General features: G+C 43.9%; 22 non-coding genes across 22 annotated transcripts; all 22 read left to right on the top strand.

The window, feature by feature from the left end:
* Positions 1-4,979: 4,979 nt before the first annotated feature.
* LOC133963030 (U2 spliceosomal RNA) lies at positions 4,980-5,161 on the top strand. The gene has a single exon (XR_009922571.1). It is a non-coding gene; the product is annotated as a U2 spliceosomal RNA (small nuclear RNA).
* Positions 5,162-5,674: 513 nt separating this feature from the next.
* Positions 5,675-5,787, top strand: LOC133963808 (U5 spliceosomal RNA). The gene has a single exon (XR_009923292.1). It is a non-coding gene; the product is annotated as a U5 spliceosomal RNA (small nuclear RNA).
* A 177-nt stretch (positions 5,788-5,964) lies between these two features.
* Positions 5,965-6,156, top strand: LOC133962645 (U2 spliceosomal RNA). The gene has a single exon (XR_009922225.1). It is a non-coding gene; the product is annotated as a U2 spliceosomal RNA (small nuclear RNA).
* A 513-nt stretch (positions 6,157-6,669) lies between these two features.
* Positions 6,670-6,782, top strand: LOC133963778 (U5 spliceosomal RNA). Its single transcript, XR_009923261.1, has one exon. It is a non-coding gene; the product is annotated as a U5 spliceosomal RNA (small nuclear RNA).
* Positions 6,783-6,959: 177 nt separating this feature from the next.
* LOC133964269 (U2 spliceosomal RNA) lies at positions 6,960-7,151 on the top strand. The gene has a single exon (XR_009923731.1). It is a non-coding gene; the product is annotated as a U2 spliceosomal RNA (small nuclear RNA).
* Positions 7,152-7,664: 513 nt separating this feature from the next.
* Positions 7,665-7,777, top strand: LOC133963548 (U5 spliceosomal RNA). Its single transcript, XR_009923044.1, has one exon. It is a non-coding gene; the product is annotated as a U5 spliceosomal RNA (small nuclear RNA).
* Positions 7,778-7,954: 177 nt separating this feature from the next.
* LOC133964268 (U2 spliceosomal RNA) lies at positions 7,955-8,146 on the top strand. Its single transcript, XR_009923730.1, has one exon. It is a non-coding gene; the product is annotated as a U2 spliceosomal RNA (small nuclear RNA).
* A 513-nt stretch (positions 8,147-8,659) lies between these two features.
* On the top strand, positions 8,660-8,773 carry LOC133963163 (U5 spliceosomal RNA). The gene has a single exon (XR_009922677.1). It is a non-coding gene; the product is annotated as a U5 spliceosomal RNA (small nuclear RNA).
* A 177-nt stretch (positions 8,774-8,950) lies between these two features.
* Positions 8,951-9,142, top strand: LOC133962950 (U2 spliceosomal RNA). The gene has a single exon (XR_009922513.1). It is a non-coding gene; the product is annotated as a U2 spliceosomal RNA (small nuclear RNA).
* Positions 9,143-9,655: 513 nt separating this feature from the next.
* Positions 9,656-9,771, top strand: LOC133963726 (U5 spliceosomal RNA). Its single transcript, XR_009923212.1, has one exon. It is a non-coding gene; the product is annotated as a U5 spliceosomal RNA (small nuclear RNA).
* A 174-nt stretch (positions 9,772-9,945) lies between these two features.
* On the top strand, positions 9,946-10,137 carry LOC133962726 (U2 spliceosomal RNA). The gene has a single exon (XR_009922301.1). It is a non-coding gene; the product is annotated as a U2 spliceosomal RNA (small nuclear RNA).
* Positions 10,138-10,650: 513 nt separating this feature from the next.
* On the top strand, positions 10,651-10,763 carry LOC133963545 (U5 spliceosomal RNA). The gene has a single exon (XR_009923042.1). It is a non-coding gene; the product is annotated as a U5 spliceosomal RNA (small nuclear RNA).
* Positions 10,764-10,940: 177 nt separating this feature from the next.
* Positions 10,941-11,132, top strand: LOC133962627 (U2 spliceosomal RNA). Its single transcript, XR_009922208.1, has one exon. It is a non-coding gene; the product is annotated as a U2 spliceosomal RNA (small nuclear RNA).
* A 513-nt stretch (positions 11,133-11,645) lies between these two features.
* Positions 11,646-11,758, top strand: LOC133963544 (U5 spliceosomal RNA). Its single transcript, XR_009923041.1, has one exon. It is a non-coding gene; the product is annotated as a U5 spliceosomal RNA (small nuclear RNA).
* Positions 11,759-11,935: 177 nt separating this feature from the next.
* On the top strand, positions 11,936-12,127 carry LOC133964267 (U2 spliceosomal RNA). Its single transcript, XR_009923729.1, has one exon. It is a non-coding gene; the product is annotated as a U2 spliceosomal RNA (small nuclear RNA).
* Positions 12,128-12,640: 513 nt separating this feature from the next.
* On the top strand, positions 12,641-12,753 carry LOC133963819 (U5 spliceosomal RNA). Its single transcript, XR_009923303.1, has one exon. It is a non-coding gene; the product is annotated as a U5 spliceosomal RNA (small nuclear RNA).
* Positions 12,754-17,919: 5,166 nt separating this feature from the next.
* LOC133963079 (U2 spliceosomal RNA) lies at positions 17,920-18,103 on the top strand. Its single transcript, XR_009922615.1, has one exon. It is a non-coding gene; the product is annotated as a U2 spliceosomal RNA (small nuclear RNA).
* A 513-nt stretch (positions 18,104-18,616) lies between these two features.
* LOC133963543 (U5 spliceosomal RNA) lies at positions 18,617-18,729 on the top strand. The gene has a single exon (XR_009923040.1). It is a non-coding gene; the product is annotated as a U5 spliceosomal RNA (small nuclear RNA).
* Positions 18,730-18,909: 180 nt separating this feature from the next.
* On the top strand, positions 18,910-19,101 carry LOC133962725 (U2 spliceosomal RNA). Its single transcript, XR_009922300.1, has one exon. It is a non-coding gene; the product is annotated as a U2 spliceosomal RNA (small nuclear RNA).
* Positions 19,102-19,614: 513 nt separating this feature from the next.
* LOC133963542 (U5 spliceosomal RNA) lies at positions 19,615-19,727 on the top strand. The gene has a single exon (XR_009923039.1). It is a non-coding gene; the product is annotated as a U5 spliceosomal RNA (small nuclear RNA).
* A 180-nt stretch (positions 19,728-19,907) lies between these two features.
* LOC133962682 (U2 spliceosomal RNA) lies at positions 19,908-20,099 on the top strand. The gene has a single exon (XR_009922261.1). It is a non-coding gene; the product is annotated as a U2 spliceosomal RNA (small nuclear RNA).
* Positions 20,100-20,611: 512 nt separating this feature from the next.
* On the top strand, positions 20,612-20,723 carry LOC133963791 (U5 spliceosomal RNA). The gene has a single exon (XR_009923275.1). It is a non-coding gene; the product is annotated as a U5 spliceosomal RNA (small nuclear RNA).
* The last annotated feature ends 2,868 nt before the right edge of the window (positions 20,724-23,591 follow it).

Here is a 23,591-nt window from a genome sequence, read left to right as displayed (position 1 = left end):
GCCTTTTGGCTAAGATCTAGCCAGGTGAGAAGGGTTTGCGGACGTGGATTGTCATAATGACGTCAGCAACAGTTTCACAGCAGGGACTTCCCGTGCTGATAAATACTTTGAGATTCATTTGGAAGAGTACTGAAGTTTTTTTGGATAGGAGAGAATTTGGAGTTAATATTCTTTTTGGAGCCTTGTCCCTCAAGATAGATGACCTCCTCTGCTTGCAGAGAAATGCCACCGACCGTTTTTTTGATGTTACGTTCTATAATCTCACCAAGATGGAGGAAACGAAAAGGTTGGCTGATCGTTTGGCTGATGGACCACTGAGGGAGTACCAGATTCAAAGCCTTTGCCGAACTGGTGAGCGTGTTATCACAATTCATAACTATAATCCCTGGGTAACTGAAGAAGCAACCAGATACTTCCTTTCTAAGCATGTGACAGTGATTTCGAGCATGAGGGAAATCAGGGACTCTCTTGACGTTTGGACTGGAAAAAGACAATGTCGTGTGCGGCTGAAGGATGACCCAGATGGTCACGATGGCTACCACCACCCCCCTGCCTCCTTCACCATAGGCACAAATAGAGGATATCTGTACTACTCGGGCCAGCCTATTTACTGCAGAAAATGCACAGACTTTGGTCACACGGCAGAATCCTGCACGCAGGTGAGGTGCAGAAATTGCAAGGGTCTAGGACACAAAATGGGGACTTGTGACCGTTCCAGAAAATGCAATCTTTGTGGGTCTGAAGGACATTTATTTAAGCACTGCCCTGAGGTCCGCTCCTCCTATGCAAGCATTGTAAGGCGACCAATGTGCGAAGATCCTGATGCCTCCTCCCTGAGAGCAATTAACGAGGTAATTGATCAAATGTTTGTGGACAATGAGATTGAGGCAAATGTGGTTGATCCACCTGAACGAGCACCTCCCCCAGAGAAGAAGAAGGGGGAGGAGACTACAACCTCAGAGGAGAGCCAACCTGTTCCTGAGTGGACCACAGTGGAAAGCAGGGGAGGCAAGGGGAAAAAAAGGAGGATCGAGACAAGCGCTGTGCCCCTGGGTGTGGATAGCGTGTTCAGTGTTCTTTCTGAGGTTGTGGAGGAGTCGCAGGAGGAAGGGGAGATGGAGGGGCTGCAGGTGAACAGCGATCAGGATGTGAAGGCTGCTGCCAGGGTGGATGGGCTGGAGGGTGGAGAACATGGACAAATTCCAGTGCAGACTGAGGTGACAGACTCTGACGGCAGCATGCCCCCGTCCGGGTGTGTCCTGGTGGAGTCCCTGGCTCCGAACAACTCTGACAGGGATTTGGTTTCAGAGCAATGCTCATTGCTTCCAGCGGGTAATACCCCCAACTCAGGGCACGCGGTGCCCGAGGAAAAGACACATAGGGAAGTTATTGAATTTGACTGTGAAGTTGAAAATTAGAGAAAACACAGTGTCTCGTCTTTGATGGTTTGTTTGTTTGTTTTGTTTTTTGTCTCATTCCTCATTTACCAGAATGTCCTCATTACATATAGTTTCCATAAATGTTAGAGGTTTGAGGAACAAGGCCAAAAGGGAAGTGGTCTTTTCTCATTTATGTTCAATCAACTTTTCTTTATGCCTTTTGCAAGAGGTCCACTTGAAAAATGAAGACGACGTGAACCTATTCTCAAAAGAGTGGACCAAAGGTGAATCTAGGTGGAGCATTGGGGGGGTCCATTCATCTGGGGTGGGAACACTATGTGGGAATAATGAAGTCCAAGTGGTTGGCAGTTTTTCAGTGGTACAGGGGAGGGTTTTGGTAACAGATATTGACTGGAAGGGAAAGGGGTAAAGAGTTATTAACATATATGCCCACTCTTCTCCAAAGGAGAGAAGGGAGCTTTTTCTTAGTCTTGACACTGCTTTCATGACCAACCGCCATGTGGTAATTGGAGGAGACTTCAATTCCCAAAGTGAGGGCAGCAAGGCCGAGGCCAGTTTAATAAATATTGTTACAAAGTATAATTTGGTGGATTCATATAAAAAAGCTAACCCAGACGATCTTGGCTTCACATGGTCAAATAGTAGAGGGGCGAAGAGTAGGATAGACTATATATTTTGTCCGGTAGAATTTCAGGTGACAGGGGCGAAAGTATCACCAGTTTTTTACACAGATCACAACATGCTCTCAGTAAAACTAACCTCAATGATGATCAAAAATGGTAAAGGGTATTGGAAATTAAACAACAATATTCTAGAGCTCCAGCAGTTTAGGGTAGCATTAAAGTGTTTTCTAAAAGATTGCTTTCATATGAGAGTATTTTATGAAAATGTCTGTGAATGGTGGGAAAGCACAAAGCTGCGTATTAGATACTACACACAGAATTACTCAAAAGAATCAAGGAAAGAGGAATTTAAATTATACTACCGACTGCAAAAAGCCATAAATAAATTAATGGAACAGAGAAATGCAGGTGGACAAATTGATAAGGACTTGCTGAAACATTTGCAAGATAAACAGAGGTTATTTTTTCACAACAGAGCAGAGGCCTATAAATTCCGGTGTCTTAGAGAGAAGTGGGAGAGTGACGAAAAGTGTTCTCCCTACTTCTTTAGACAGTCCAAAGCACAGGCAAAGAGGAGGAGCATAGTTTCCGTTTTAAATGAAACAGGTGAGGAGATTAACGATCCTGATGGGATTGCTCAAGTTATCTCTAATCATTTTTCTACGTTTTTTAAAGCAGAAAAGGTTGACTACATGAAAGGTGCAACATTGTTAGACAATATAGACAGATTCATACCTGAAGATCTGAGAACAGAGCTAGATAAAGATTTTACTTTAGAAGAAATCCTGAGGGCAACCATGTCTTTGAAAAAGGGCAAGGTGCCAGGAATAGATGGGATCACAAAAGAATTTTATATAATATTTTGGGAAGACATTGGGTCATGGCTGTTAGAGTTGTTCACTTATATATGTACATCTGGGATTATGGGGGAATCCATGAGAAAAGGGGTGATATCCCTGCTGTTTAAAAAAGGTGATGTCAACAAAATATCAAACTACAGGCCTCTAACAATGCTTTGTACAGATTATAAGATTTTTAGTAAGGTTTTGACAAACCGTTTGGTGTCAGCTCTACCCTTAATCATCGGCTCAGATCAGACATGTGCAGTACCTGGCAGGCAACTAAACTGGAATTTACAAATGCATAGAGATATACTATCTTATTCTCAGGACAGAAATATACCACTAATTGTCCTCAGTCTTGACCAGGAAAAAGCCTTTGACAGAGTTGATCACAATTTTTTGTTTAGGACACTAAAGAAATTTGGCTTCGGTGCTAGATTCAGGAGTTGGTTGAGGATTTTATACACAGAAGTCGGAAGCAGTGTTAATGTTAATGGCAACCTTGGTGAATTCTTTAAACAAACCAGAGGGGTCAGACAGGGATGTCCAGCATCAGCCCCCTTGTATGTGCTATTCATTGAAACGCTGGCATGTGCAATCAGGAAAAATGTTAACATCAAGGGTATACAGCTGCCTGGTGGTGAATCCTTGACCATATCCCAGTATGCAGATGACACTGTACTGTATTTAAAAGATGATTTCTGTCTGCGCGAAGCTATGCAGGTCATCGACACATTCTCAGTTGCTTCTGGTTCTAGAGTCAATACAGGAAAATCCCAAATCAAATACTTTGGAAAGTGGAAGGACAGAGTTGATAACCCTTTAGGGTTCTCTCTGTGTGCGGGGCCAATGACTTTACTGGGAATATCCTTTGGAAATAACAATGATGGAGAAACTAATTGGGAGACAAAATTGGGAAAAGTGCTGAAAAAACTAAATATGTGGAAATTAAGAAGGCTGTCCATTAGTGGTAAGATTTTGGTTATTAAATCTGATTTATTGCCGACATTACTTCATGTGGCTTATATTTTCCCCATGCCGGCTTTAGTTTGTTTAAAACTTCAAAAATCTCTGTTTCAGTTCATATGGGGAGGGTATGAATACATTAAAAGAGCTACAATGTATCAGCCGGTCGAAAGAGGTGGTAGGGACATGCCAAATTTAGGTTTGAAGTTCAAAGTTTTGTTTTTTTCAAATACATGTAGAATAATGTTAAACCCACCTGAACACAAATGCCAACCATTGATTAAATTCTGGCTCTCTATCCATCTGAGACCTCTTGTGGCGAAATGGGAAAACAGTTTTCCGAAAGCAGAGGTCATGCCAGATCATTATAAAAAAATGATAAGTTGGGCAAAGAAATACAAGGAGTGTTGGAAAAGAGATTCAGTAGTTAATCACAAAAAGCTGTATGAAACGTTGATTGCTAAGTTTGACCCTAAAGATGGTTTGCATGTTCATAGTGACGTGTGGAGAAGAACCCAATGCAAGAGTCTAGAAAACAGATTAAGAGATTTTAATTGGTTGGTGCTTCATAGGAAATTACCTGTGAGGAATACTCTATTTAATCATGATTTAACATTAAATAGGATATGCCCAAGACGTGGATGCAATGGGGTAGAAACCGTGGAACATGCATTATTTGAATGTCCCTTTGCAAAACAATTGTGGAAGAAATTGGGCCAAAGATTCGGGTTTCTAAAAGAGGTGAATTGGGAAAAAGTTCTGTTCATGGATTTTAGTTTAGAGGGGGACAAAGGTGTGTGCAAAGCCTTAGAACTTACATCAATTGTGAAGGCTAAGTTATGGGAGGTAAGAGGTAGTATAATAAATGAGACGGAAAAGTGGTCGATAGAAAACACTACACACAGTATTGAAGACATTATGCGGCGAAAACTTAAATTGGAGGCGAGCAAATGGGGCATCGACTCAATTAAAGATCGATGGAAAATTATTTTTGACAATCTGTAGACTGAACTCATGAAAGAGTCTTTTATTGTACCTCCTCTTATTTTCTTTTAGTCCGATAGAATTCTGGAGGTCTTAAGATGTGGAGAGATGATGATCTTTGTAATGTAAAGTATTGTACTGCTCATGAGTGAATTAAATAAAAAAAAAATTCCAAAAAAAAAAAAAAAAAAATCTGTTCTTATCAGTTTAATATCTGATATGTCCTCTATATGAGGACTACATATTAAGCAGATTTTTGGCAAGAGGAGCAGAAATTTGGAGCTTGCTCCCTTCTCTCCACGCATCGACCTAGCATTGCAGTGCCGCTGGGAACGGTGCACTCTGTTCTTACCTTGTAGAAAAGCAAACACTCAAACAATTGTGGAGGTTTCAAGGTGAATTCTACACTGGGTCAATGAAACTGAGGGAATGGCCTGGCAGAGTTTGACAAGTGTGCAAAACTGCTCTTATGACTCACTGCCTTGTGAAGTGATTATGCATGACTCTGCACGGGGTCACAATGAGCATCAACTGGATTCCAAATAGAATCAGAAGCATTTGTCAAAAACTGAAACGTGTTTTCACTCAACATCTCCTGGGAGACTTGGTGAGAAAGCAGAGTCCGCTTTTGGACCCAATGTAAGTGGTTCAGGGATGTATCGCTTAAAAAGGCTTAAAAGCCAATCACTAGTCAGGGCAGGAGCAAATAAAGCCTTGTATAATTTGTGTTGGCAGATGGGGGCGTGGTGGGAATGTTGTATACTAGAATCTGACATGCGGAAAGCAAAGAGAGGCCCACCGCGAAGTTGGTGACTGTGACCGAGAGGCTCCACCGCTGCTCTCGAGCAGAGGGCCATGCTGACTCTGGTTTCTCTTCATAACGCACAAGTCTTTCGCCTTTTACTAAAGACTTCCGTGGAGAGGAACAAACGTGATTTGAATCTATTTTTGGCAGGCTTTGCTGTATGGCTGAGCCTTATGAAATTGTGAAAAGTCAAAGAGCTGTCTAGGTCAGCAATCAGGTGTCCACAAAGGAGAGCTTGGGCGGAGGTGACGAGCAGCCATTGTTATGCACACCTACAAACGGGGTACCACAGCAAGGGAGATTTGTGCCAAGAGGTTGGCTTGGACATCCAACACTTGTGGATTATCGCTTCTCGGCCTTTTGGCTAAGATCAAGTGTAGTATCTGTTCTTATCAGTTTAATATCTGATATGTCCTCTATATGAGGACTACATATTAAGCAGATTTTTGGCAAGAGGAGCAGAAATTTGGAGCTTGCTCCCTTCTCTCCACGCATCGACCTAGCATTGCAGTGCCGCTGGGAATGGTGCACTCTGTTCTTACCTTGTAGAAAAGCAAACACTCAAACAATTGTGGAGGTTTCAAGGTGAATTCTACACTGGGTCAATGAAACTGAGGGAATGGCCTGGCAGAGTTTGACAAGTGTGCAAAACTGCTCTGATGACTCACTGCCTTGTGAAGCGATTATGCATGAATCTCCACGGGGTCACAATGAGCATCAACTGGATTCCAAATAGAATCAGAAGCATTTGTCAAAAACTGAAACGTGTTTTCACTCAACATCTCCTGGGAGACTTGGTGAGAAAGCAGAGTCCGCTTTTGGACCCAATGTAAGTGGTTCAGGGATGTATTGCTTAAAAAGGCTTAAAAGCCAATCACTAGTCAGGGCAGGAGCAAATAAAGCCTTGTATAATTTGTGTTGGCAGATGGGGGCGTGGTGGGAATGTTGTATACTAGAATCTGACATGCGGAAAGCAAAGAGAGGCCCACCGCGAAGGTGGTGACTGTGACCGAGAGGGTCCACCGCTGCTCTCGAGCAGAGGGCCATGCTGACTCTGGTTTCTCTTCATAACGCCCAAGTCTTTCGCCTTTTACTAAAGACTTCCGTGGAGAGGAACAAACATGAGTTGAATCTATTTTTGGCAGGCTTTGCTGTATGGCTGAGCCTTATGAAATTGTGAAAAGTCAAAGAGCTGTCTAGGTCAGCAATCAAGTGTCCACAAAGGAGAGCTTGGGCGGAGGTGATGAGCAGCCATTGTTATGCACACCTACAAACGGGGTACCACAGCAAGGGAGATTTGTGCCAAGAGGTTAGCTTGGACATCCAACACTTGTGGATTATCGCTTCTCGGCCTTTTGGCTAAGATCAAGTGTAGTATCTGTTCTTATCAGTTTAATATCTGATATGTCCTCTATATGAGGACTACATATTAAGCAGATTTTTGGCAAGAGGAGCAGAAATTTGGAGCTTGCTCCCTTCTCTCCACGCATCGACCTAGCATTGCAGTGCCGCTGGGAACGGTGCACTCTGTTCTTACCTTGTAGAAAAGCAAACACTCAAACAATTGTGGAGGTTTCAAGGTGAATTCTACACTGGGTCAATGAAACTGAGGGAATGGCCTGGCAGAGTTTGACAAGTGTGCAAAACTGCTCTTATGACTCACTGCCTTGTGAAGTGATTATGCATGACTCTGCACGGGGTCACACTGAGCATCAACTGGATTCCAAATAGAATCAGAAGCATTTGTCAAAAACTGAAACGTGTTTTCACTCAACATCTCCTGGGAGACTTGGTGAGAAAGCAGAGTCCGCTTTTGGACCCAATGTAAGTGGTTCAGGGATGTATTGCTTAAAAAGGCTTAAAAGCCAATCATTAGTCAGGGCAGGAGCAAATAAAGCCTTGTATAATTTGTGTTGGCAGATGGGGGCGTGGTGGGAATGTTGTATACTAGAATCTGACATGCGGAAAGCAAAGAGAGGCCCACCGCGAAGGTGGTGATTGTGACCGAGAGGCTCCACCGCTGCTCTCGAGCAGAGGGCCATGCTGACTCTGGTTTCTCTTCATAACGCACAAGTCTTTCGCCTTTTACTAAAGACTTCCGTGGAGAGGAACAAACATGAGTTGAATCTATTTTTGGCAGGCTTTGCTGTATGGCTGAGCCTTATGAAATTGTGAAAAGTCAAAGAGCTGTCTAGGTCAGCAATCAGGTGTCCACAAAGGAGAGCTTGGGCGGAGGTGATGAGCAGCCATTGTTATGCACACCTACAAACGGGGTACCACAGCAAGGGAGATTTGTGCCAAGAGGTTAGCTTGGACATCCAACACTTGAGGATTATCGCTTCTCGGCCTTTTGGCTAAGATCAAGTGTAGTATCTGTTCTTATCAGTTTAATATCTGATATGTCCTCTATATGAGGACTACATATTAAGCAGATTTTTGGCAAGAGGAGCAGAAATTTGGAGCTTGCTCCCTTCTCTCCACGCATCGACCTAGCATTGCAGTGCCGCTGGGAACGGTGCACTCTGTTCTTACCTTGTAGAAAAGCAAACACTCAAACAATTGTGGAGGTTTCAAGGTGAATTCTACACTGGGTCAATGAAACTGAGGGAATGGCCTGGCAGAGTTTGACAAGTGTGCAAAACTGCTCTTATGACTCACTGCCTTGTGAAGTGATTATGCATGACTCTGCACGGGGTCACACTGAGCATCAACTGGATTCCAAATAGAATCAGAAGCATTTGTCAAAAACTGAAACGTGTTTTCACTCAACATCTCCTGGGAGACTTGGTGAGAAAGCAGAGTCCGCTTTTGGACCCAATGTAAGTGGTTCAGGGATGTATTGCTTAAAAAGACTTAAAAGCAAATCATTAGTCAGGGCAGGAGCAAATAAAGCCTTGTATAATTTGTGTTGGCAGATGGGGGCGTGGTGGGAATGTTGTATACTAGAATCTGACATGCGGAAAGCAAAGAGAGGCCCACCGCGAAGGTGGTGACTGTGACCGAGAGGCTCCACCGCTGCTCTCGAGCAGAGGGCCATGCTGACTCTGGTTTCTCTTCATAACGCACAAGTCTTTCGCCTTTTACTAAAGACTTCCGTGGAGAGGAACAAACATGAGTTGAATCTATTTTTTGGCAGGCTTTGCTGTATGGCTGAGCCTTATGAAATTGTGAAAAGTCAAAGAGCTGTCTAGGTCAGCAATCAGGTGTCCACAAAGGAGAGCTTGGGCGGAGGTGATGAGCAGCCATTGTTATGCACACCTACAAACGGGGTACCACAGCAAGGGAGATTTGTGCCAAGAGGTTGGCTTGGACATCCAACACTTGTGGATTATCGCTTCTCGGCCTTCTGGCTAAGATCAAGTGTAGTATCTGTTCTTATCAGTTTAATATCTGATATGTCCTCTATATGAGGACTACATATTAAGCAGATTTTTGGAAAGAGGAGCAGAAATTTGGAGCTTGCTCCCTTCTCTCCGAGCATTGGCCTTGCATTGCAGTGCCGCTGGGCACGGTGCCCTCTGTTCTTACCTTGTAGAAAAGCAAACACTCAAACAATTGTGGAGGTTTTAAGGTGAATTCTACACTGGGTCAATAAAACTGAGGGAATGGCCTGGCAGAGTTTGACAAGTGTGCAAAACTGCTCTGATGACTCACTGCCTTGTGAAGCGATTATGCATGAATCTGCACGGGGTCACAATGAGCATCAACTGGATTCCAAATAGAATCAGAAGCATTTGTCAAAAACTGAAACGTGTTTTCACTCAACATCTCCTGGGAGACCTGGTGAGAAAGCAGAGTCCGCTTTTGGACCCAATGTAAGTGGTTCAGGGATGTATTGCTTAAAAAGGCTTAAAAGCCAATCACTAGTCAGGGCAGGAGCAAATAAAGCCTTGTATAATTTGTGTTGGCAGATGGGGGCGTGGTGGGAATGTTGTATACTAGAATCTGACATGCGGAAAGCAAAGAGAGGCCCACCGCGAAGGTGGTGACTGTGACCGAGAGGCTCCACCGCTGCTCTCGAGCAGAGGGCCATGCTGACTCTGGTTTCTCTTCATAACGCACAAGTCTTTCGCCTTTTACTAAAGACTTCCGTGGAGAGGAACAAACATGAGTTGAATCTATTTTTGGCAGGCTTTGCTGTTTTGCTGAGCCTTATGAAATTGTGAAAAGTCAAAGAGCTGTCTAGGTCAGCAATCAGGTGTCCACAAAGGAGAGCTTGGGCGGAGGTGATGAGCAGCCATTGTTATGCACACCTACAAACGGGGTACCACAGCAAGGGAGATTTGTGCCAAGAGGTTAGCTTGGACATCCAACACTTGTGGATTATCGCTTCTCGGCCTTTTGGCTAAGATCAAGTGTAGTATCTGTTCTTATCAGTTTAATATCTGATATGTCCTCTATATGAGGACTACATATTAAGCAGATATTTGGCAAGAGGAGCAGAAATTTGGAGCTTGCTCCCTTCTCTCCACGCATCGACCTAGCATTGCAGTGCCGCTGGGAACGGTGCACTCTGTTCTTACCTTGTAGAAAAGCAAACACTCAAACAATTGTGGAGGTTTCAAGGTGAATTCTACACTGGGTCAATGAAACTGAGGGAATGGCCTGGCAGAGTTTGACAAGTGTGCAAAACTGCTCTTATGACTCACTGCCTTGTGAAGTGATTATGCATGACTCTGCACGGGGTCACAATGAGCATCAACTGGATTCCAAATAGAATCAGAAGCATTTGTCAAAAACTGAAACGTGTTTTCACTCAACATCTCCTGGGAGACTTGGTGAGAAAGCAGAGTCCGCTTTTGGACCCAATGTAAGTGGTTCAGGGATGTATCGCTTAAAAAGGCTTAAAAGCCAATCACTAGTCAGGGCAGGAGCAAATAAAGCCTTTTATAATTTGTGTTGGCAGATGGGGGCGTGGTGGGAATGTTGTATACTAGAATCTGACATGCGGAAAGCAAAGAGAGGCCCACCGCGAAGGTGGTGACTGTGACCGAGAGGCTCCACCGCTGCTCTCGAGCAGAGGGCCATGCTGACTCTGGTTTCTCTTCATAACGCACAAGTCTTTCGCCTTTTACTAAAGACTTCCGTGGAGAGGAACAAACATGAGTTGAATCTATTTTTGGCAGGCTTTGCTGTATGGCTGAGCCTTATGAAATTGTGAAAAGTCAAAGAGCTGTCTAGGTCAGCAATCAGGTATCCACAAAGGAGAGCTTGGGCGGAGGTGATGAGCAGCCATTGTTATGCACACCTACAAACGGGGTACCACAGCAAGGGAGATTTGTGCCAAGAGGTTGGCTTGGACATCCAACACTTGTGGATTATCGCTTCTCGGCCTTTTGGCTAAGATCAAGTGTAGTATCTGTTCTTATCAGTTTAATATCTGATATGTCCTCTATATGAGGACTACATATTAAGCAGATTTTTGGCAAGAGGAGCAGAAATTTGGAGCTTGCTCCCTTCTCTCCACGCATCGACCTAGTATTGCAGTGCCGCTGGGAACGGTGCACTCTGTTCTTACCTTGTAGAAAAGCAAACACTCAAACAATTGTGGAGGTTTCAAGGTGAATTCTACACTGGGTCAATGAAACTGAGGGAATGGCCTGGCAGAGTTTGACAAGTGTGTAAAACTGCTCTGATGACTCACTGCCTTGTAAAGCGATCATGCATGACTCTGCATGGGGTCACAATGAGCATCAACTAGATTCCAAATAGAATCAGAAGCGTTTGTCAAAAACTGAAACGTGTTTTCACTCAACATCTCCTGGGAGACTTGGTGAGAAAGCAGAGTCCGCTTTTGGACCCAATGTAAGTGGTTCAGGGATGTATTGCTTAAAAAGGCTTAAAAGCAAATCATTAGTCAGGGCAGGAGCAAATAAAGCCTTGTATAATTTGTGTTGGCAGATGGGGGCGTGGTGGGAATGTTGTATACTAGAATCTGACATGCGGAAAGCAAAGAGAGGCCCACCGCGAAGGTGGTGACTCTGACCGAGAGGCTCCACCGCTGCTCTCGAGCAGAGGGCCATGCTGACTCTGGTTTCTCTTCATAACGCACAAGTCTTTCGCCTTTTACTAAAGACTTCCGTGGAGAGGAACAAACATGAGTTGAATCTATTTTTGGCAGGCTTTGCTGTATGGCTGAGCCTTATGAAATTGTGAAAAGTCAAAGAGCTGTCTAGGTCAGCAATCAGGTGTCCACAAAGGAGAGCTTGGGCGGAGGTGATGAGCAGCCATTGTTATGCACACCTACAAACGGGGTACCACAGCAAGGGAGATTTGTGCCAAGAGCTTAGCTTGGACATCCAACACTTGTGGATTATCGCTTCTCGGCCTTTTGGCTAAGATCAAGTGTAGTATCTGTTCTTATCAGTTTAATATCTGATATGTCCTCTATATGAGGACTACATATTAAGCAGATTTTTGGCAAGAGGAGCAGAAATTTGGAGCTTGCTCCCTTCTCTCCACGCATCGACCTAGCATTGCAGTGCCGCTGGGAACGGTGCACTCTGTTCTTACCTTGTAGAAAAGCAAACACTCAAACAATTGTGGAGGTTTCAAGGTGAATTCTACACTGGGTCAATGAAACTGAGGGAATGGCCTGGCAGAGTTTGACAAGTGTGTAAAACTGCTCTGATGACTCACTGCCTTGTAAAGCGATCATGCATGACTCTGCACGGGGTCACAATGAGCATCAACTGGATTCCAAATAGAATCAGAAGCATTTATCAAAAACTGAAACGTGTTTTCACTCAACATCTCCTGGGAGACTTGGTGAGAAAGCAGAGTCCGCTTTTGGACCCAATGTAAGTGGTTCAGGGATGTATTGCTTAAAAAGGCTTAAAAGCCAATCACTAGTCAGGGCAGGAGCAAATAAAGCCTTGTATAATTTGTGTTGGCAGATGGGGGCGTGGTGGGAATGTTGTATACTAGAATCTGACATGCGGAAAGCAAAGAGAGGCCCACCGCGAAGGTGGTGACTGTGACCGAGAGGCTCCACCGCTGCTCTCGAGCAGAGGGCCATGCTGACTCTGGTTTCTCTTCATAACGCACAAGTCTTTCGCCTTTTACTGAAGACTTCCGTGGAGAGGAACAAACATGAGTTGAATCTATTTTTGGCAGGCTTTGCTGTATGGCTGAGCCTTATGAAATTGTGAAAAGTCAAAGAGCTGTCTAGGTCAGCAATCAGGTGTCCACAAAGGAGAGCTTGGGCGGAGGTGATGAGCAGCCATTGTTATGCACACCTACAAACGGGGTACCACAGCAAGGGAGATTTGTGCCAAGAGGTTAGCTTGGACATCCAACACTTGTGGATTATCGCTTCTCGGCCTTTTGGCTAAGATCTAGCCAGGTGAGAAGGGTTTGCGGACGTGGATTGTCATAATGACGTCAGCAACAGTTTCACAGCAGGGACTTCCCGTGCTGAAAAATACTTTGAGATTAATTTGGAAGAGTACTGAAGTTTTTTTGGATAGGAGAGAATTTGGAGTTAATATTCTTTTTGGAGCCTTGTCCCTCAAGATAGATGACCTCCTCTGCTTGCAGAGAAATGCCACCGACCGTTTTTTTGATGTTACGTTCTATAATCTCACCAAGATGGAGGAAACGAAAAGGTTGGCTGATCGTTTGGCTGATGGACCACTGAGGGAGTACCAGATTCAAAGCCTTTGCCGAACTGGTGAGCGTGTTATCACAATTCATAACTATAATCCCTGGGTAACTGAAGAAGCAACCAGATACTTCCTTTCTAAGCATGTGACAGTGATTTCGAGCATGAGGGAAATCAGGGACTCTCTTGACGTTTGGACTGGAAAAAGACAATGTCGTGTGCGGCTGAAGGATGACCCAGATGGTCACGATGGCTACCACCACCCCCCTGCCTCCTTCACCATAGGCACAAATAGAGGATATCTGTACTACTCGGGCCAGCCTATTTACTGCAGAAAATGCACAGACTTTGGTCACACGGCAGAATCCTGCACGCAGGTGAGGTGCAGAAATTGCAAGGGTCTAGGACACAAAATGGGGACTTGTGACCGTTCCAGAAAATGCAATCTTTGTGGGTCTGAAGGACATTTATTTAAGCACTGCCCTGAGGTCCGCTCCTCCTATGCAAGCATTGTAAGGCGACCAATGTGCGAAGATCCTGATGCCTCCTCCCTGAGAGCAATTAACGAGGTAATTGATCAAATGTTTGTGGACAATGAGATTGAGGCAAATGTGGTTGATCCACCTGAACGAGCACCTCCCCCAGAGAAGAAGAAGGGGGAGGAGACTACAACCTCAGAGGAGAGCCAACCTGTTCCTGAGTGGACCACATTGGAAAGCAGGGGAGGCAAGGGGAAAAAAAGGAGGATCGAGACAAGCGCTGTGCCCCTGGGAGTGGATAGCGTGTTCAGTGTTCTTTCTGAGGTTGTGGAGGAGTCGCAGGAGGAAGGGGAGATGGAGGGGCTGCAGGTGAACAGCGATCAGGATGTGAAGGCTGCTGCCAGGGTGGATGGGCTGGAGGGTGGAGAACATGGACAAATTCCAGTGCAGACTAAGGTGACAGACTCTGACGGCAGCATGCCCCCGTCCGGGTGTGTCCTGGTGGAGTCCCTGGCTCCGAACAACTCTGACAGGGATTTGGTTTCAGAGCAATGCTCATTGCTTCCAGAGGGTAATACCCCCAACTCAGGGCACGCGGTGCCCGAGGAAAAGACACATAGGGAAGGCATTGAATTTGACTGTGAAGTTGAAAATTAGAGAAAACACAGTGTCTCGTCTTTGATGGTTTGTTTGTTTGTTTTGTTTTTTGTCTCATTCCTCATTTACCAGAATGTCCTCATTACATATAGTTTCCATAAATGTTAGAGGTTTGAGGAACAAGGCCAAAAGGGAAGTGGTCTTTTCTCATTTATGTTCAATCAACTTTTCTTTATGCCTTTTGCAAGAGGTCCACTTGAAAAATGAAGACGACGTGAACCTATTCTCAAAAGAGTGGACCAAAGGTGAATCTAGGTGGAGCATTGGGGGGGTCCATTCATCTGGGGTGGGAACACTATGTGGGAATAATGAAGTCCAAGTGGTTGGCAGTTTTTCAGTGGTACAGGGGAGGGTTTTGGTAACAGATATTGACTGGAAGGGAAAGGGGTTAAGAGTTATTAACATATATGCCCACTCTTCTCCAAAGGAGAGAAGGGAGCTTTTTCTTAGTCTTGACACTGCTTTCATGACCAACCGCCATGTGGTAATTGGAGGAGACTTCAATTCCCAAAGTGAGGGCAGCAAGGCCGAGGCCAGTTTAATAAATATTGTTACAAAGTATAATTTGGTGGATTCATATAAAAAAGCTAACCCAGACGATCTTGGCTTCACATGGTCAAATAGTAGAGGGGCGAAGAGTAGGATAGACTATATATTTTGTCCGGTAGAATTTCAGGTGACAGGGGCGAAAGTATCACCAGTTTTTTACACAGATCACAACATGCTCTCAGTAAAACTAACCTCAATGATGATCAAAAATGGTAAAGGGTATTGGAAATTAAACAACAATATTCTAGAGCTCCAGCAGTTTAGGGTAGCATTAAAGTGTTTTCTAAAAGATTGCTTTCATATGAGAGTATTTTATGAAAATGTCTGTGAATGGTGGGAAAGCACAAAGCTGCGTATTAGATACTACACACAGAATTACTCAAAAGAATCAAGGAAAGAGGAATTTAAATTATACTACCGACTGCAAAAAGCCATAAATAAATTAATGGAACAGAGAAATGCAGGTGGACAAATTGATAAGGACTTGCTGAAACATTTGCAAGATAAACAGAGGTTATTTTTTCACAACAGAGCAGAGGCCTATAAATTCCGGTGTCTTAGAGAGAAGTGGGAGAGTGACGAAAAGTGTTCTCCCTACTTCTTTAGACAGTCCAAAGCACAGGCAAAGAGGAGGAGCATAGTTTCCGTTTTAAATGAAACAGGTGAGGAGATTAACGATCCTGATGGGATTGCTCAAGTTATCTCTAATCATTTTTCTACGTTTTTTAAAGCAGAAAAGGTTGACTACATGAAAGGTGCAACATTGTTAGACAATATAGACAGATTCATACCTGAAGATCTGAGAACAGAGCTAGATAAAGATTTTACTTTAGAAGAAATCCTGAGGGCAACCATGTCTTTGAAAAAGGGCAAGGTGCCAGGAATAGATGGGATCACAAAAGAATTTTATATAATATTTTGGGAAGACATTGGGTCATGGCTGTTAGAGTTGTTCACTTATATATGTACATCTGGGATTATGGGGGAATCCATGAGAAAAGGGGTGATATCCCTGCTGTTTAAAAAAGGTGATGTCAACAAAATATCAAACTACAGGCCTCTAACAATGCTTTGTACAGATTATAAGATTTTTAGTAAGGTTTTGACAAACCGTTTGGTGTCAGCTCTACCCTTAATCATCGGCTCAGATCAGACATGTGCAGTACCTGGCAGGCAACTAAACTGGAATTTACAAATGCATAGAGATATACTATCTTATTCTCAGGACAGAAATATACCACTAATTGTCCTCAGTCTTGACCAGGAAAAAGCCTTTGACAGAGTTGATCACAATTTTTTGTTTAGGACACTAAAGAAATTTGGCTTCGGTGCTAGATTCAGGAGTTGGTTGAGGATTTTATACACAGAAGTCGGAAGCAGTGTTAATGTTAATGGCAACCTTGGTGAATTCTTTAAACAAACCAGAGGGGTCAGACAGGGATGTCCAGCATCAGCCCCCTTGTATGTGCTATTCATTGAAACGCTGGCATGTGCAATCAGGAAAAATGTTAACATCAAGGGTATACAGCTGCCTGGTGGTGAATCCTTGACCATATCCCAGTATGCAGATGACACTGTACTGTATTTAAAAGATGATTTCTGTCTGCGCGAAGCTATGCAGGTCATCGACACATTCTCAGTTGCTTCTGGTTCTAGAGTCAATACAGGAAAATCCCAAATCAAATACTTTGGAAAGTGGAAGGACAGAGTTGATAACCCTTTAGGGTTCTCTCTGTGTGCGGGGCCAATGACTTTACTGGGAATATCCTTTGGAAATAACAATGATGGAGAAACTAATTGGGAGACAAAATTGGGAAAAGTGCTGAAAAAACTAAATATGTGGAAATTAAGAAGGCTGTCCATTAGTGGTAAGATTTTGGTTATTAAATCTGATTTATTGCCGACATTACTTCATGTGGCTTATATTTTCCCCATGCCGGCTTTAGTTTGTTTAAAACTTCAAAAATCTCTGTTTCAGTTCATATGGGGAGGGTATGAATACATTAAAAGAGCTACAATGTATCAGCCGGTCGAAAGAGGTGGTAGGGACATGCCAAATTTAGGTTTGAAGTTCAAAGTTTTGTTTTTTTCAAATACATGTAGAATAATGTTAAACTCACCTGAACACAAATGCCAACCATTGATTAAATTCTGGCTCTCTATCCATCTGAGACCTCTTGTGGCGAAATGGGAAAACAGTTTTCCGAAAGCAGAGGTCATGCCAGATCATTATAAAAAAATGATAAGTTGGGCAAAGAAATACAAGGAGTGTTGGAAAAGAGATTCAGTAGTTAATCACAAAAAGCTGTATGAAACGTTGATTGCTAAGTTTGACCCTAAAGATGGTTTGCATGTTCATAGTGACGTGTGGAGAAGAACCCAATGCAAGAGTCTAGAAAACAGATTAAGAGATTTTAATTGGTTGGTGCTTCATAGGAAATTACCTGTGAGGAATACTCTATTTAATCATGATTTAACATTAAATAGGATATGCCCAAGACGTGGATGCAATGGGGTAGAAACCGTGGAACATGCATTATTTGAATGTCCCTTTGCAAAACAATTGTGGAAGAAATTGGGCCAAAGATTCGGGTTTCTAAAAGAGGTGAATTGGGAAAAAGTTCTGTTCATGGATTTTAGTTTAGAGGGGGACAAAGGTGTGTGCAAAGCCTTAGAACTTACATCAATTGTGAAGGCTAAGTTATGGGAGGTAAGAGGTAGTATAATAAATGAGACGGAAAAGTGGTCGATAGAAAACACTACACACAGTATTGAAGACATTATGCGGCGAAAACTTAAATTGGAGGCGAGCAAATGGGGCATCGACTCAATTAAAGATCGATGGAAAATTATTTTTGACAATCTGTAGACTGAACTCATGAAAGAGTCTTTTATTGTACCTCCTCTTATTTTCTTTTAGTCCGATAGAATTCTGGAGGTCTTAAGATGTGGAGAGATGATGATCTTTGTAATGTAAAGTATTGTACTGCTCATGAGTGAATTAAATAAAAAAAAATTCCAAAAAAAAAAAAAAAAAAAAATCTGTTCTTATCAGTTTAATATCTGATATGTCCTCTATATGAGGACTACATATTAAGCAGATTTTTGGCAAGAGGAGCAGAAATTTGGAGCTTGCTCCCTTCTCTCCGAGCATTGGCCTAGCATTGCAGTGCCGCTGGGCACGGTGCTCTCTGTTCTTACCTTGTAGAAAAGCAAACACTCAAACAATTGTGGAGGTTTTAAGGTGAATTCTACACTGGGTCAATGAAACTGAGGGAATGGCCTGGCAGAGTTTGACAAGTGTGCAAAACTGCTCTGATGACTCACTGCCTTGTGAAGCGATTATGCATGAATCTCCACGGGGTCACAATGAGCATCAACTGGATTCCAAATAGAATCAGAAGCATTTGTCAAAAACTGAAACGTGTTTTCACTCAACATCTCCTGGGAGACTTGGTGAGAAAGCAGAGTCCGCTTTTGGACCCAATGTAAGTGGTTCAGGGATGTATTGCTTAAAAAGGCTTAAAAGCCAATCACTAGTCAGGGCAGGAGCAAATAAAGCCTTGTATAATTTGTGTTGGCAGATGGGGGCGTGGTGGGAATGTTGTATACTAGAATCTGACATGCGGAAAGCAAAGAGAGGCCCACCGCGAAGGTGGTGACTGTGACCGAGAGGCTCCACCGCTGCTCTCGAGCAGAGGGCCATGCTGACTCTGGTTTCTCTTCATAACGCACAAGTCTTTCGCCTTTTACTAAAGACTTCCGTGGAGAGGAACAAACATGAGTTGAATCTATTTTTGGCAGGCTTTGCTGTATGGCTGAGCCTTATGAAATTGTGAAAAGTCAAAGAGCTGTCTAGGTCAGAAATCAAGTGTCCACAAAGGAGAGCTTGGGCGGAGGTGATGAACAGCAGCCATTGTTATGCACACCTACAAACGGGGTACCACAGCAAGGGAAATTTGTGCCAAGAGGTTATGGTGGACATCCAACACTTGTGGATTATCGCTTCTCGGCCTTTTGGCTAAGATCAAGTGTAGTATCTGTTCTTATCAGTTTAATATCTGATATGTCCTCTATATGAGGACTACATATTAAGCAGATATTTGGCAAGAGGAGCAGAAATTTGGAGCTTGCTCCCTTCTCTCCACGCATCGACCTAGCATTGCAGTGCCGCTGGGAACGGTGCACTCTGTTCTTACCTTGTAGAAAAGCAAACACTCAAACAATTGTGGAGGTTTCAAGGTGAATTCGACACTGGGTCAATGAAACTGAGGGAATGGCCTGGCAGAGTTTGACAAGTGTGCAAAACTGCTCTGATGACTCACTGCCTTGTAAAGCGATCATGCATGACTCTGCACGGGGTCACAATGAGCATCAACTAGATTCCAAATAGAATCAGAAGCGTTTGTCAAAAACTGAAACGTTTTTTCACTCAACATCTCCTGGGAGACTTGGTGAGAAAGCAGAGTCCGCTTTTGGACCCAATGTAAGTGGTTCAGGGATGTATCGCTTAAAAAGGCTTAAAAGCCAATCACTAGTCAGGGCAGGAGCAAATAAAGCCTTGTATAATTTGTGTTGGCAGATGGGGGCGTGGTGGGAATGTTGTATACTAGAATCTGACATGCGGAAAGCAAAGAGAGGCCCACCGCGAAGGTGGTGACTGTGACCGAGAGGCTCCACCGCTGCTCTCGAGCAGAGGGCCATGCTGACTCTGGTTTCTCTTCATAACGCACAAGTCTTTCGCCTTTTACTAAAGACTTCCGTGGAGAGGAACAAACATGAGTTGAATCTATTTTTGGCAGGCTTTGCTGTATGGCTGAGCCTTATGAAAATGTGAAAAGTCAAAGAGCTGTCTAGGTCAGAAATCAAGTGTCCACAAAGGAGAGCTTGGGCGGAGGTGATGAGCAGCAGCCATTGTTGTGCACACCTACAAACGGGGTACCACAGCAAGGGAGATTTGTGCCAAGAGGTTAGAGTGGACATCCAACACTTGTGGATTATCGCTTCTCGGCCTTTTGGCTAAGATCAAGTGTAGTATCTGTTCTTATCAGTTTAATAACTGATATGTCCTCTATATGAGGACTACATATTAAGCAGATTTTTGGCAAGAGGAGCAGAAATTTGGAGCTTGCTCCCTTCTCTCCGAGCATTGGCCTAGCATTGCAGTGCCGCTGGGAACGGTGCACTCTTTTCTTACCTTGTAGAAAAGCAAACACTCAAACAATTGTGGAGGTTTCAAGGTGAATTCTACACTGGGTCAATGAAACTGAGGGAATGGCCTGGCAGAGTTTGACAAGTGTGCAAAACTGCTCTTATGACTCACTGCCTTGTGAAGTGATTATGCATGACTCTGCACGGGGTCACAATGAGCATCAACTGGATTCCAAATAGAATCAGAAGCATTTGTCAAAAACTGAAACGTGTTTTCACTCAACATCTCCTGGGAGACTTGGTGAGAAAGCAGAGTCCGCTTTTGGACCCAATGTAAGTGGTTCAGGGATGTATCGCTTAAAAAGGCTTAAAAGCCAATCACTAGTCAGGGCAGGAGCAAATAAAGCCTTGTATAATTTGTGTTGGCAGATGGGGGCGTGGTGGACTGTTGTATACTAGAATCTGACATGCGGAAAGCAAAGAGAGGCCCACCGCGAAGGTGGTGACTGTGACCGAGAGGCTCCACCGCTGCTCTCGAGCAGAGGGCCGTGCTGACTCTGGTTTCTCTTCATAACGCACAAGTCTTTCGCCTTTTACTAAAGACTTCCGTGGAGAGGAACAAACATGAGTTGAATCTATTTTGGCAGGCTTTGCTGTATGGCTGAGCCTTATGAAATTGTGAAAAGTCAAAGAGCTGTCTAGGTCAGCAATCAAGTGTCCACAAAGGAGAGCTTGGGCGGAGGTGATGAGCAGCCATTGTTATGCACACCTACAAACGGGGTACCACAGCAAGGGAGATTTGTGCCAAGAGGTTAGCTTGGACATCCAACACTTGTGGATTATCGCTTCTCGGCCTTTTGGCTAAGATCTAGCCAGGTGAGAAGGGTTTGCGGACGTGGATTGTCATAATGACGTCAGCAACAGTTTCACAGCAGGGACTTCCCGTGCTGAAAAATACTTTGAGATTCATTTGGAAGAGTACTGAAGTTTTTTTGGATAGGAGAGAATTTGGAGTTAATATTCTTTTTGGAGCCTTGTCCCTCAAGATAGATGACCTCCTCTGCTTACAGAGAAATGCCACCGACCGTTTTTTTGATGTTACGTTCTATAATCTCACCAAGATGGAGGAAACGAAAAGGTTGGCTGATCGTTTGGCTGATGGACCACTGAGGGAGTACCAGATTCAAAGCCTTTGCCGAACTGGTGAGCGTGTTATCACAATTCATAACTATAATCCCTGGGTAACTGAAGAAGCAACCAGATACTTCCTTTCTAAGCATGTGACAGTGATTTCGAGCATGAGGGAAATCAGGGACTCTCTTGACGTTTGGACTGGAAAAAGACAATGTCGTGTGCGGCTGAAGGATGACCCAGATGGTCACGATGGCTACCACCACCCCCCTGCCTCCTTCACCATAGGCACAAATAGAGGATATCTGTACTACTCGGGCCAGCCTATTTACTGCAGAAAATGCACAGACTTTGGTCACACGGCAGAATCCTGCACGCAGGTGAGGTGCAGAAATTGCAAGGGTCTAGGACACAAAATGGGGACTTGTGACCGTTCCAGAAAATGCAATCTTTGTGGGTCTGAAGGACATTTATTTAAGCACTGCCCTGAGGTCCGCTCCTCCTATGCAAGCATTGTAAGGCGACCAATGTGCGAAGATCCTGATGCCTCCTCCCTGAGAGCAATTAACGAGGTAATTGATCAAATGTTTGTGGACAATGAGATTGCAAATGTGGTTGATCCACCTGAACGAGCACCTCCCCCAGAGAAGAAGAAGGGGGAGGAGACTACAACCTCAGAGGAGAGCCAACCTGTTCCTGAGTGGACCACAGTGGAAAGCAGGGGAGGCAAGGGGAAAAAAAGGAGGATCGAGACAAGCGCTGTGCCCCTGGGAGTGGATAGCGTGTTCAGTGTTCTTTCTGAGGTTGTGGAGGAGTCGCAGGAGGAAGGGGAGATGGAGGGGCTGCAGGTGAACAGCGATCAGGATGTGAAGGCTGCTGCCAGGGTGGATGGGCTGGAGGGTGGAGAACATGGACAAATTCCAGTGCAGACTAAGGTGACAGACTCTGACGGCAGCATGCCCCCGTCCGGGTGTGTCCTGGTGGAGTCCCTGGCTCCGAACAACTCTGACAGGGATTTGGTTTCAGAGCAATGCTCATTGCTTCCAGAGGGTAATACCCCCAACTCAGGGCACGCGGTGCCCGAGGAAAAGACACATAGGGAAGGCATTGAATTTGACTGTGAAGTTGAAAATTAGAGAAAACACAGTGTCTCGTCTTTGATGGTTTGTTTGTTTGTTTTGTTTTTTGTCTCATTCCTCATTTACCAGAATGTCCTCATTACATATAGTTTCCATAAATGTTAGAGGTTTGAGGAACAAGGCCAAAAGGGAAGTGGTCTTTTCTCATTTATGTTCAATCAACTTTTCTTTATGCCTTTTGCAAGAGGTCCACTTGAAAAATGAAGACGACGTGAACCTATTCTCAAAAGAGTGGACCAAAGGTGAATCTAGGTGGAGCATTGGGGGGGTCCATTCATCTGGGGTGGGAACACTATGTGGGAATAATGAAGTCCAAGTGGTTGGCAGTTTTTCAGTGGTACAGGGGAGGGTTTTGGTAACAGATATTGACTGGAAGGGAAAGGGGTTAAGAGTTATTAACATATATGCCCACTCTTCTCCAAAGGAGAGAAGGGAGCTTTTTCTTAGTCTTGACACTGCTTTCATGACCAACCGCCATGTGGTAATTGGAGGAGACTTCAATTCCCAAAGTGAGGGCAGCAAGGCCGAGGCCAGTTTAATAAATATTGTTACAAAGTATAATTTGGTGGATTCATATAAAAAAGCTAACCCAGACGATCTTGGCTTCACATGGTCAAATAGTAGAGGGGCGAAGAGTAGGATAGACTATATATTTTGTCCGGTAGAATTTCAGGTGACAGGGGCGAAAGTATCACCAGTTTTTTACACAGATCACAACATGCTCTCAGTAAAACTAACCTCAATGATGATCAAAAATGGTAAAGGGTATTGGAAATTAAACAACAATATTCTAGAGCTCCAGCAGTTTAGGGTAGCATTAAAGTGTTTTCTAAAAGATTGCTTTCATATGAGAGTATTTTATGAAAATGTCTGTGAATGGTGGGAAAGCACAAAGCTGCGTATTAGATACTACACACAGAATTACTCAAAAGAATCAAGGAAAGAGGAATTTAAATTATACTACCGACTGCAAAAAGCCATAAATAAATTAATGGAACAGAGAAATGCAGGTGGACAAATTGATAAGGACTTGCTGAAACATTTGCAAGATAAACAGAGGTTATTTTTTCACAACAGAGCAGAGGCCTATAAATTCCGGTGTCTTAGAGAGAAGTGGGAGAGTGACGAAAAGTGTTCTCCCTACTTCTTTAGACAGTCCAAAGCACAGGCAAAGAGGAGGAGCATAGTTTCCGTTTTAAATGAAACAGGTGAGGAGATTAACGATCCTGATGGGATTGCTCAAGTTATCTCTAATCATTTTT

Source organism: Platichthys flesus, chromosome 10 (genome assembly GCF_949316205.1).
Source record: "Platichthys flesus chromosome 10, fPlaFle2.1, whole genome shotgun sequence".
NCBI classification, from domain to species: domain Eukaryota; kingdom Metazoa; phylum Chordata; class Actinopteri; order Pleuronectiformes; family Pleuronectidae; genus Platichthys; species Platichthys flesus.
Note: the sequence above shows the minus strand (reverse complement) of the source record. Positions and strands in the feature narration are given on the sequence as shown.